Consider the following 15,552-nt stretch of genomic DNA (forward strand, 5'->3'; position numbering starts at 1 on the left):
TGTATACATGTCCACCTTACTATGACCTCTGTATACATGTCCACCTTACTATGACCTCTGTACACATGTCCACCTTACTATGACCTCTGTATTGTTTGTTGTTAAACTCAGCAATATTGAAGCTATATGACGGCGAAATTGATATAGGAGCATATGTGTCGTACTGTTTTTACGAAACGAGTGTCAGAATTCTGTATTTCGTGATTTCGTATCGCGTATTTCGCGAAATCAGAATGACACACGTGTGAGTTTAATAATTTCTTTATTACCCATTATTTCTTAATCCTTTTGTGCTCCCCTCAAATGCCAAAATGCACTGATCAACACCGTTGTCCTAAAAAAACACAATTTGTTGAATGATTTCAGCGATATTTTAGTGTGACATCATACCGACCTTACGTCACAATAAGATTCGAATGACATCGCTCGGATATCTCGAACAATACACAGGTGCGCGAGCCGTGATATTTGCACTTGTGCACATACGAATTTCATCAACTCGGTTATTTCTGACCTTATGGGGAATAAAGACCATTATGACACGTCATCAAAACAATGTATTGTGTCACAATAAATCGCGTGACGTAATTTGACCTTGGCGTTCAATTCCGTCAAAAAGAGACTCACTGTTGACTTAGCATGACATGTCAACATCCCGGTGTTCCCTAAAATAGTCACTTGTTTTAGTGAAAGTGTTAATAAGAACGTCATAACTGCCTTATTTCCCAAAAGAGTTATACGAAGTTCTTCAGAATTAGATCCTGTTGATTGGTGGATCCAGGATGGGTGGGTTGGATTGGGATGGTTGGATCCAGGATGGGTGGGTTGGATTGGGATGGTTGGATCCAGGATGGGTGGGTTAGATTGGGATGGTTGGATCCAGGATGGGTGGGTTAGATTGGGATGGTTGGATCCAGGATGGGTGGGTTGGATTGGGATGGGTGGATCCAGGATGGGTGGGTTGGATTGGGATGGGTGGATCCAGGATGGGTGGGTGGGTTGGATTGGGATGGGTGGATCCAGGATGGGTGGGTTGGATCCAGGATGGGTGGGTTAGATTGGGATGGTTGGATCCAGGATGGGTGGGTTGGATCCAGGATGGGTGGGTTAGATTGGGATGGTTGGATCCAGGATGGGTGGGTTAGATTGGGATGGTTGGATCCAGGATGGGTGGGTTGGATTGGGATGGGGTTGACAAAATGGGAAGGTGTGCACACGCACGCACGCACGCACGCACATACACACCTGCATCCACCTTTGTTATGTAGGACAAGTTACAAAGTATATCTGTGGATATTTAACAAAACTATTCCACTGTCAGGATGGGAAGACATATTTGTTGGATTGTGTAAGTTCCTGGGTTTACTTGAATAGATGGTGACAGTGTGTTAGGAACTGTGTGTATTTACATTGTGAGTATGATACTAGTATATTTCTGTCGATGTAATATGACTTGGTTATTTCTTGTTTGATGTGTTGGAAATTGGGCGGGGAGTCGGAAATGTTTGATATGAATGTGTTTTGCTTTGTTTCAGCTATGATTTGATTTAAAACACTATTTCGTTTTTCTTGATATCCTAATAAAATTGTCAATTTTAAAAAATCCACGAAGGGCTTTGATCCATTTTTGCAAGGTTGTTCCAGACTTGTTTTACAATTTCACACTCAAAGAACAGTGCATTTAGGTTTGTTTTTCTCGTTTACAAACATTAATTCGTTATATTCCATTGTTTTACAGTAACTCGTCTGTTGGTATAATTCTATGAATAATACTGTATCATTTTTGTTTTTGAGGACACGTTGTATCTGTAGGATCTGTATCTGTACGATTATTCATTTGCAAACGTTTCCTGGTCTTGTTGAAGGCAAGATTTTTTTTCCCATCTTTGAATGTATCTTTTGGATATCATACTGTTGGGTACCTTATAATATATCATTTAATGTTCTGCGTTTCAAGGAAATATTGTATTAAGGGCCGATGTAACTTAGATGTTTGGGATATATGCTTACACTTGATATATTGTTTTATTGCTTGTATAACACTAGAATATTCCAGAAAATGTGTGTTACACTCGTATATCTGTTTTAGGTCTAAAAGATCTGGAAAATTGTCAGATCATTTATAAGATTAATACCTTTCCCGAGTAACGTTTGTAATATACCGGAGTGTCCCCTATTCTTATATTCGTATTTTGCCATATAGGTTGTGATAATACATCTTTTTCCTCTTTGATAGACTTTCCTTTTTTAAGCAGGACATGTTTGTGAAATTGGCATTTTTGCAGAAAATCGATTTGTGTTGGAGTTATATTATTAATCAAAAGAGTGTAAGTGTGGACGTGAATTGAACAAACGTTTAATCCAAGATATCTTTTGAGCATTGATTTTATTTTTTATATCAGGTACTTTTATACCTCACTTTTCATAAGATTTTATTATAATATTTCTACTGATTTTGTCTTGGATAAGGTAGGGTTGAGAAAAGGCGGGTTAGTTTTTAGCACTGTAATTCTACCTAGAGTGACATATCTAATGGCAATGGTAACACGACGCCAGGGTCACTGGGCATTTAAATCTTTATCCTACAAGGCACGTCATTTTACTCCTTACAGAAAAGCAATCTGACTTGTATTGATCTCTTGTTTGTGTACATCAGGCTAGGAGTGAGATGCCCAGACGGTCCATGAAATGGGAAACACTGATATTCTGAAATGCAAAACTGAAGAGATAAACTGACGATTCTCAACGGGCTTCACGTTTTCAGCCATTCCTTGTTGAGCTAGGCTGACCTAGTGGCAGAACAGAACCAATGTCACGCCCCACTGTTGGAATCAGATGGTCGATCCTATTTATCAATTAATATGACTTAGTATGCCTATAGCGATTTCAGTCTCTGCAGTTGTTTAAACAACTTGGGCATTCAACACATATGGCATGCGGGGATCAGGACATTCCACCCTACAAGTAGGATAACACCCGAGTTGCCAAATGTTCGGATAGGGCAGAGCCACTCTCTCTTCTGAACCGTTCAGTGTGCACGGTGTTACATGTGACTGCAAACTACAATGTTACATTTGACCCCACACTACAATGTAACATGTGACTGTAAACTACAATGTAACATGGGACTGCAAACTACAATGTTACATTCGACCCCAAACTACAATGTTACACGTGACTGCAAACTACAATGTTACATTCGACCCCACACTACAATGCTACATGTGACTGCAAACTACAATGTAACATGGGACTGCAAACTACAATGTTACATTCGACCCCAAACTACAATGTTACACGTGACTGCAAACTACAATGTAACATGTGACTGCAAACTACAATGTAACATGGGACTGCAAACTACAATGTTACATTCGACCCCAAACTACAATGCTACATGTGACTGCAAACTACAATGTAACATGTGACCCATACTACAATGTTACATTTGACCCCACACAATGTAACATGTGACTGTAAACTACAATGTTACATTCGACCCCACACTACAATGTTACATGTGACTGCAAACTACAATGTAACATGTGACCCATACTACAATGTTACATTCGACCCCACACAATGTAACATGTGACTGTAAACTACAATGTTACATTCGACCCAACACTACAATGTTACACGTGACTACAAACTACAATGTTACATTCGATCCCACACTACAGTGTTACACGTGACTGCAAACTACAATGTTACATTCGACCCCACACTACAATGTTACATGTGACTGCAAACTACAATGTAACATGTGACCCATACAACAATGTTACATTCGACCCCACACTACTATGTTACATGTAACTGCAAACTACAATGAAACATGGGACTGCAAACTACAATGTTACATTCGACCCGACACTACAATGTTACACGTGACTGCAAACTACAATGTTACATTCGACCCCACACTACAATGTTACATGGGACTGCAAACTACAATGTAACATGGGACTGCAAACTACAATGTTACATTCGACCCCACACTACAATGTTACACGTGACTACAAACTACAATGTTACATTCGACCCCACACTACAGTGTTACACGTGACTGCAAACTACAATGTTACATTCGACCCCACACTACAATGTTACACGTGACTGCAAACTACAATGTTACATTCGACCCCACACTACAATGTTACATGTGACTGCAAATTACAATGTAACATGTGACCCATACAACAATGTTACATTTGACCCCACACTACAATGTTACATGTGACTGCAAACTACAATGTAACATGGGACTGCAAACAACAATGTTACATTCGACCCCACACTACAATGTTACACGTGACTGCAAACTACAATGTTACATTCGACCCCACACTACAGTGTTACACGTGACTGCAAACTACAATGTTACATTCGACCCCACACTACAATGTTACATGGGACTGCAAACTACAATGTAACATGGGACTGCAAACTACAATGTTACATTCGACCCCACATTGCAATGTTACATGTGACTGCAAACTACAATGTAACATGGGACTGCAAACTACAATGTTACATTCGACCCCACACTACAATGTTACATGTGACTGCAAACTACAATGTAACATGTGACCCATACTACAATGTTACATTCGACCCCACACAATGTTACATGTGACAGCAAACTACAATGTTACATTCGACCCCACACTACAATGTTACATGTGACTGCAAACTACAATGTTACATTCGACCCCACACTACCACGTATCTAGGGACTGCAAACTACAATGTTACATGTGACCCACACTACAATATTACATGTGACCCACACTACAATATTACATATGACTGCAAACTAAAACTACTATGTTACATGTGACTGCAAACTAAAACTACACTGTTACATTCGACCCCACACTACAATGTAACATGTGACTGCAAACTACAATGTTACATTCGACCCCACACTACAATATTACATTCGACCCCACTCCCCTCACTACAGTGTCACATGTGGCCCCGCACCTCACACTACAGTGTTACATGTGACCGAGACCAAACTGTCACATGTGACCCACACTGTAATGTTACATGTGACCCACACTACAGTGTTACATGTGACCAAGACTACACACCGTAATTTATAGATAGTACCCATTAGTACTGTTACATGTTACCATTACGGTGTTACATGTGACCAAGATTACAGTGTCACATGTCGCCCACACTACAATGTCACATGTGACCAAGACTACAGTGTCACATGTCACCCACATTCGTGTCACAGTTGACCCACACTACAATGTCACATGTGACCAAGACTACAGTGTTACATTCGACCCCCACTACAATGCTACATGTGACCCCCACTACAATGTCACATGTGACCCCCACTACAATGCTACATGTGACCCACACTACAATGCTACATGTGACCCACATGTTACATGAGGCCTATATATAGCAACCATCATCTATATAGCAACTGGAGTACTATCTATATAACAACTGGAGTACTATCTATATAGCAACTGGAGTACTATCTATATAACAACTGGAGTACTATCTATATAGCAACTGGAGTACTATCTATATAGCAACTGGAGTACTGTCTATATAACAACTGGAGTATTATCTATATAACAACTGGGGTACTATCTATTATAGCAACTGGAGTACTATCTATATAACAACTGGAGTACTATCTATATAGCAACTGGAGTACTATCTATATAACAACTGGAGTACTATCTATATAGCAACTGGAGTACTATCTATATAGCAACTTGAGTACTATCTATATAGCAACTGGAGTACTATCTATATAGCAACTGGAGTACTGTCTATATAACAACTGGAGTATTATCTATATAACAACTGGAGTACTATCTATATAGCAACTGGTGTACTATCTATATAACAACTGGAGTACTATCTATATAACAACTGGAGTACTGTCTATATAACAACTTGAGTACTATCTATATAGCAACTTGAGTACTATCTATATAACAACTGGTGTACTATCTATATAGCAACTGGAGTACTATCTATATAACAACTGGAGTACTATCTATATAGCAACTGGAGTACTTTCTATATAACAACTGGAGTACTATCTATATAACAACTGGAGTACTATCTATATAACAACTGGAGTAATGTCTATATAACAACTGGAGTACTATCTATATAACAACTGGAGTACTATCTATATAACAACTGGAGTAATGTCTATATAACAACTTGAGTACTGTCTATATAACAACTGGAGTACTATCTATATAGCAACTGGAGTACTATCTATATAACAACTGGAGTACTATCTATATAACAACTGGAGCACTATCTATATAACAACTGGAGTAATGTCTATATAACAACTTGAGTACTGTCTATATAACAACTGGAGTACTATCTATATAGCAACTGGAGTACTATCTATATAACAACTGGAGTACTATCTATATAACAACTGGAGCACTATCTATATAACAACTGGAGTAATGTCTATATAACAACTTGAGTACTGTCTATATAACAACTGGAGTACTATCTATATAGCAACTGGAGTAATATCTATATAGCAACTGTTAAGGAGTGGAGAGGGGGGGGGGGGTGTATCTAACCAATGATGGTGATCCGTTACCCCCAGACATGTTAACCCTATCCGATGAGGCCTCGGACATCGTTTCCTGTTCCTCTATACGACTGTGTGACGATCAGTTTGTATGCCCAAAGTGACCTAGAAATACACACGGTCACGTACACAGTGCGTCCTTCTTGTGTTTCACGTGACAAATCTTAGACACACGTACAGGCTGGTTTTGAGTTCCCAGCTATGAAATGTTAGAAATGTAGAACGTTTGTAGTGTGTGTGTGTGTGTGTGTGTGTGTGTGTGATCCGGCTTCAATAACAAATAATAATTAAGATTCACTGTAGTCATTTTTGTTTTAATCAGACGAACAGTATGAATGAAACGTTAAATTATTGCCTTCCACACCACCTGTAACATATAACGTGGACACCACGAACGCGATGCGCTTCACGCGACAACGCAAAACCGTGAATCCTGCTTGCTCCCCTCTCGTCTAAATCAAATCGTCCAATATCGGCACTTTGCACGTTCGGAGTCGTCAAGAAGAATAACAACCCACCGAAACAATGGACATCGTCAGTCTTATAACTTTACGTAAGCATGTTGTAGTAAGTAAAAGAGAAGACAAACATACGTAAAAATAATAGAAGAAAGGAATGGACAATACCTATAAAATAATACTGAGGAACGATGGACATAATCCCCCTTATTGGTGTACACACAACCAGCACCTTCCTTTGTCTTTTTATCTTACAAGGACTAAGTCAAACACATCAACAACAGTCACAAATGAGGAGTGATATAGTTGCAGAACTCGTTCAGGTTGGCTGCCAATAAATGTACAATACAGGGGTGATGAGGATTAACGATTTAGATAAGCATCTTTCACTTAATAGCAGTTTTGTGATTCCAGACATATAGATGTTATGGCTACTTGGGATTTAACCTTTCAGACAGACGTTGTAGTAGACTAACATATAGTCTCTGAAATGAACATATCATACAGAAAATAAAAATCTAATAAAAAGGGAGCCCAGTGATTCTCTTCTGCAGTAATCTAGACTTGCCAAACATTATAGACTTGCATGGGCTGTAGTTGATATAAATGTATCAGGGTCTGTAAGACAGACTAACGTTGTAGTGACCAGGTCGCTATGACTCTATTAACAACACATCAAAACATTGACGTTATGGCTTACAATCCTTTTTCTCGTACATCTCTAATGTTCAAATGACCACCAAGAATACATATCGTCTAAACTGGGTCAAAATGACCTACATGTTAGCAATGCGTGGTACTCTTAATGATGGAGTGAACACTTTTGTGGCTATCGGAATGAAAGTGGTGAATAATACAGTGTATATATCGAGCAGTAGACTTATCACATAAGTATAGACCTTGAAGATCCAAGTTAGAATAGGTCTTCAGTACCCCATGCTTGTAAAGGGCAACTAACGGGATCGGGTGGTCAGGCTTGCTGACATGGTTGATGCATGTCATCGTATCCCATTTGCGTAGATCGATGCTCAGTCACTGGATTTTGTAGCGTACAGTCACTATGGCGGGATACACCTGGTTTTGTAGCGTACAGTCGCTATGGCGGGATACACCTGGTTATGTAGCGTACAGTCACTATGGCGGGATACACCTGGTTTTGTAGCGTACAGTCACTATGACGGGATACACCTGGTTTTGTAGCGTACAGTCACTATGGCGGGATACACCTGGTTTTGTAGCGTACAGTCACTATGGCGGGATACACCTGGTTATGTAGCGTACAGTCACTATGGCGGGATACACCTGGTTATGTAGCGTACAGTCACTATGGCGGGATACACCTGGTTTTGTAGCGTACAGTCACTATGGCGGGATACACCTGGTTATGTAGCGTACAGTCACTATGGCGGGATACACCTGGTTATGTAGCGTACAGTCACTATGGCGGGATACACCTGGTTTTGTAGCGTACAGTCACTATGGCGGGATACACCTGGTTATGTAGCGTACAGTCACTATGGCGGGATACACCTGGTTTTGTAGCGTACAGTCACTATGGCGGGATACACCTGGTTTTGTAGCGTACAGTCACTATGGCGGGATACACCTGGTTATGTAGCGTACAGTCACTATGACGGGATACACCTGGTTATGTAGCGTACAGTCACTATGGCGGGATACACCTGGTTATATAGCGTACAGTCACTATGGCGGGATACACCTGGTGTTGTAGCGTACAGTCACTATGGCGGGATACACCTGGTTATGTAGCGTACAGTCACTATGGCGGGAAACACCTGGTTATGTAGCGTACAGTCACTATGGCGGGATACACCTGGTTTTGTAGCGTACAGTCACTATGGCGGGATACACCTGGTTTTGTAGCGTACAGTCACTATGGCGGGATACACCTGGTTTTGTAGCGTACAGTCACTATGGCGGGATACACCTGGTTATGTAGCGTACAGTCACTATGGCGGGATACACCTGGTTATGTAGCGTACAGTCACTATGGCGGGATACACCTGGTTTTGTAGCGTACAGTCACTATGGCGGGATACACCTGGTTATGTAGCGTACAGTCACTATGGCGGGATACACCTGGTTTTGTAGCGTACAGTCACTATGGCGGGATACACCTGGTTTTGTAGCGTACAGTCACTATGGCGGGATACACCTGGTTATGTAGCGTACAGTCACTATGGCGGGATACACCTGGTTATGTAGCGTACAGTCACTATGGCGGGATACACCTGGTTATATAGCGTACAGTCACTATGGCGGGATACACCTGGTGTTGTAGCGTACAGTCACTATGGCGGGATACACCTGGTTATGTAGCGTACAGTCACTATGGCGGGAAACACCTGGTTATGTAGCGTACAGTCACTATGGCGGGATACACCTGGTTTTGTAGCGTACAGTCACTATGGCGGGATACACCTGGTTTTGTAGCGTACAGTCACTATGGCGGGATACACCTGGTTTTGTAGCGTACAGTCACTATGGCGGGATACACCTGGTTTTGTAGCGTACAGTCACTATAGCGGGATACACCTGGTTTTGTAGCGTACAGTCACTATGGCGGGATACACCTGGTTTTGTAACGTACAGTCACTATGGCGGGATACACCTGGTTTTGTAGCGTACTGTCACTATGGCAGGATACACCTGGTTTTGTAGCGTACAGTCACTATGGCGGGATACACCTGGTTTTGTAGCGTACAGTCACTATGGCGGGATACACCTGGTGTTGTAACGTACAGTCACTATGGCGGGATACACCTGGTTTTGTAACTGCCCTTCGCTGAACTGATTGATTAGGCACTGATTGCATCAACTGTGAACGTTATTCATGACATCATCACTTTCTCTCGCGTATACAACAGAATACAATGTACACCTAGTTTGCGCGTGTTTCCGTGTGAATTGTACAGAGCTTTCGAACCCTGCCCTGGAAGCAACCTCTTGTCGAGTAACACTGTACCGGCCCGTAAACACCTTCAAGTCGAGTGTCAAAACAAGCAACAATTGATCAATGAATATTTACATTCATAAAGAAATGAGAAGTGGTTCTCATGCTACTTCAGAACCAGACAAACCAATCAGAAGAATCGCAGCAAACCGAGCACCTGGTATGTCTGGTGTGATCGATGTTGTTACAGGGGCCTTTATCAGCTTGTCCGACAGAAGCATGTCATCTTCACTGGTACGACTGGGATACCATGACCCAATACTATCTTGTGGAGTAGTGCTACAAATCAACAACATATGGAGCCTGATTATTCTGGCGGAGGAAGCATTTTGAGTGTAGACAATCAATGCAGTAAAGCTCACGGTATAGTTCTTCAGTCGTTACAACATGGTCTGTCGAGAATTATAAGCACTGCAGACAGGTGGCTGATGCGTATAGTGCTTGGTGTGGTGAAATGTTGTACAACCATATAACAGTTAATCCCTTTGCTCTAATGGGGATCATTATTTACAATGGCCCCATAACAAAATCTGTTCTGAAGAATATTATACAATATACTAACACTATTGACAGAAAGCCACACTATATGGTGCACTAACACTATGGACAGAAAGACACACTGCATGGTGCACTGACACTATGGACAGAGAGACACACTGCATTGTGCACTGACACTATGGACAGAGAGACACACTACATGGTGCACTGACACTATGGACAGAGAGACACACTACATGGTGCACTGACACTAATGACAGAGAGACACACTGCAATGTGCACCAACACTAAGGACAGAGAGACACACTGCATGGTGCACTGACACCGTGGACATTGAGACAAACTACATGGTGCACTAACACCGTGGACAGAGAGCCACACTATATGGTGCACCAACACTATGCACAGAGAGACACACTACATGGTGCACTAACACTATTGACAGAGAGACACACTATACGGTGCATTTACACTATAGACAGAGAGACACACTGCATGGTGCCCTTACACTATGGACAGTGAGACACACTACATGATGCACCAACACTATGGACAGAGACACACTATATGGTGCACCAACACTATGGACAGAGACACACTATATGGTGCACTGACACTATAGATAGAGAGACACACTATATGGTGCACCAACACTATGGACAGAGAGATACTATATGATGCACCAACACTAAGAACAGAGAGACACACTATATGGTGCACTTACACTATGGACAGTGAGACACACTGCATGATGCACTAACACTATGGAGAGTGAGACACACTACATGATGCACCAACACTATGGGCAGAGAGATACTACATGATGCACCAACACTATAGACAGTGAGACACACTGCATGATGCACTAACACTATGGACAGAGAGACACACTACATGGTGCACCAACACTATGGACAGAGAGACACACTATATGGTGCACCAACACTATGGACAGAGAGACACACTACATGGTGCACTAACACTATGGACAGAGAGATACTACATGATGCACCAACACTATGGACAGAGAGACACACTATATGGTGCACCAACACTATGGACAGAGAGACACACTATATGGTGCACCAACACTATTGACAGAGACACACTACATGATGCACTAACACTATGGACAGAGAGACACACTACATGATGCACCAACACTATGGACAGAGAGACACACTACATGATGCACCAACACAATGGACAGAGAGACACACTATATGGTGCACCAACACTATGGACAGTGAGACACACTACATGATGCACCAGCACTATTGACAGAGACACACTACATGATGCACCAACACTATGGACAGAGACACACTACATGATGCACCAACACTATGGACAGAGAGACACACTACATGATGCACCAACACTATGGACAGTGAGACACACTACATGATGCACCAACACTATGGACAGAGAGACACACTATATGGTGCACCAACACTATGGACAGTGAGACACACTACATGATGCACCAACACTATGGACAGAGACACACTATATGGTGCACTAACACTATGGACAGAGACACACTACATGATGCACCAACACTATGGACAGAGACACACTACATGATGCACCAACACTATGGACAGAGAGATACACTATATGGTGCACCAACACTATGGACAGTGAGACACACCACATGATGCACCAACACTATGGACAGAGAGACACACTATATGGTGCACCAACACTATGGACAGAGAGACACACTATATGGTGCACCAACACTATGGACAGTGAGACACACTACATGATGCACTAACACTATTGACAGAGACACACTACATGATGCACCAACACTATGGATAGAGACACACTACATGATGCACCAACACTATGGACAGAGAGACACACTACATGATGCACCAACACTATGGACAGTGAGACACACTACATGATGCACCAACACTATGGACAGAGAGATACACTATATGGTGCACCAACACTATGGACAGTGAGACACACTACATGATGCACCAACACTATTGACAGAGACACACTACATGATGCACCAACATTATGGACAGAGACACACTACATGATGCACCAACACTATGGACAGTGAGACACACTACATGATTCACCAACACTATGGACAGTGAGCCACAATACATGATGCACCAACACTATGGACAGAGACACACTATATGGTGCACCAACACTATGGACAGAGACACACTACATGGTGCACTGATACTATAGACAGAGAGACACACTATATGGTGCACTAACACTATGGAGAGTGAGACACACTACATGATGCACCAACACTATGGACAGAGAGACACACTATATGGTGCACCAACACTATGGACAGAGGGACACACACTATATGGTGCACCAACACTATGGACAGAGAGACACACTACATGGTGCACCAACACTATTGACAGAGACACACTACATGATGCACCAACACTATGGACAGAGAGACACACTACATGATGCACCAACACTATGGACAGAGACACACTATATGGTGCACTAACACTATGGACAGAGACACACTACATGATGCACCAACACTATGGACAGAGACACACTACATGATGCACCAACACTATGGACAGAGAGATACACTATATGGTGCACCAACACTATGGACAGTGAGACACACTACATGATGCACCAACACTATTGACAGAGACACACTACATGATGCACCAACACTATGGACAGAGACACACTACATGATGCACCAACACTATGGACAGAGAGACACACTACATGATGCACCAACACTATGGACAGTGAGACACACAACATGATGCACCAACACTATGGACAGAGAGACACACTACATGATGCACCAACACTATGGACAGTGAGACACACAACATGATGCACCAACACTATGGACAGAGAGACACACTATATGGTGCACCAACACTATGGACAGAGAGACACACTATATGGTGCACCAACACTATGGACAGTGAGACACACTACATGATGCACTAACACTATTGACAGAGACACACTACATGGTGCACCAACACTATGGACAGTGAGACACACTACATGATGCACTAACACTATTGACAGAGACACACTACATGATGCACCAACACTATGGACAGAGACACACTACATGATGCACCAACACTATGGACAGAGAGACACACTACATGATGCACCAACACTATGGACAGTGAGACACACTACATGATGCACCAACACTATGGACAGAGAGATACACTATATGGTGCACCAACACTATGGACAGTGAGACACACTACATGATGCACCAACACTATTGACAGAGACACACTACATGATGCACCGACATTATGGACAGAGACACACTACATGATGCACCAACACTATGGACAGTGAGACACACTACATGATTCACCAACACTATGGACAGTGAGCCACAATACATGATGCACCAACACTATGGACAGAGACACACTATATGGTGCACAAACACTATGGACAGAGACACACTATATGGTGCACTGACACTATAGACAGAGAGACACACTATATGGTGCACTAACACTATGGAGAGTGAGACACACTACATGATGCACCAACACTATGGACAGAGAGACACACTATATGGTGCACCAACACTATGGACAGAGGGACACACACTATATGGTGCACCAACACTATGGACAGAGGGACACACACTATATGGTGCACCAACACTATGGACAGAGAGACACACTACATGGTGCACCAACACTATGGACAGAGAGACACACTACATGATGCACCAACACTATGGGCAGTGAGACACACTACATGATGCACCAACACTATGGACAGAGACACACTATATGGTGCACTAACACTATGGACAGAGAGATACACTATATGGTGCGCTAACACTGTGGACAGAGAGATACTACATAGTGCACCAACACTATGGATTGTGAGACACACTACATGATGCACCAACACTATGGACAGAGACACACTATATGGTGCACTAACACTATGGACAGAGACACACTATATGGTGCACCAACACTATGGACAGAGAGATACACTATATGGTGCACCAACACTATGGACAGAGAGACACACTATATGGTGCACCGACACTATGGACAGTGAGACACAATACATGGTTCAGTAACACTATGGACAGAGATACACTATATGGTGCACTAACACTATGGACAGAGAGACACACTACATGGTGCACTAACACTATGGACAGAGAGACACACTACATTGTTCACTAACACTATGGACAGAGAGACACACTATATGGTGCACTGACACTATGGAGAGAGATACACTATATGGTACACAAACAGGTTATTTGTAGATGCTAAAATATACCTTGAAATACTAAATTATGAGTGGACATCGGTTCGAAATGAGTACGCTGTTAACGGAGGAAAGCATTTCAATGTTACACCTGAACCTGGCTTTGTGTGCAGGCAAATGTATCGGATATTTAAATATTGTTCATTTGGCACGTCTGTCCTATCTCTTGAAAGATGGATCAAGGTTATCGTGCAGCCAAGAAATTATACTCTCGAATAGGTTGAAAAGAAGAGCACTTTAAATCGTATCGCGTATGCTTAACTCATAATGTTTAAGAATAGCCGGTAACTGAAAAGTCGTCGCACGCTAAAGTGATTTTGGATAAAAGTGCATCTGACGTCATCAGCAACGTGAACTCCAAGCCAGTCAAGCTTCAACATGTAATTGAAAAAGGAAACACGTGGATGTTATATGAGACCCTACACGTGTTGGTTCTCATCCTCGCGACCATAACTATAACTGTTCGGGGCTTTACCCTTACATTTAACACAATACGATGTATTAACTACATTTACATTCCATAATGGAACAAGATTACGGAAATATATTCAGCCAAGACATGCTATTTTAGTATAATTCAGAAAACCGACCGAGTTAAGTTGTTAAAAGCATTTGTAATTCATAATTTATCCTACATGAGTTACGTGATTTGACATAGAACTGAAACCTGCCGTGCAGCCACGGTTACAACACACTATATACATTGCAAGCTG

General features: G+C 42.0%; 1 protein-coding gene across 4 annotated transcripts in view; it reads left to right on the forward strand.

The window, feature by feature from the left end:
- The window catches only part of LOC139447115 (uncharacterized), a 156,115-nt gene that overhangs the window by 8,656 nt on the left and 131,907 nt on the right, over positions 1–15,552 (forward strand). The gene's annotated exons all lie outside the window — the stretch shown is intronic.

The sequence above is a fragment of the Haliotis cracherodii genome, unplaced genomic scaffold (genome assembly GCF_022045235.1).
Source record: "Haliotis cracherodii isolate W230 unplaced genomic scaffold, xgHalCrac1.p SCAF_7, whole genome shotgun sequence".
Lineage (NCBI taxonomy): Eukaryota > Metazoa > Mollusca > Gastropoda > Lepetellida > Haliotidae > Haliotis > Haliotis cracherodii.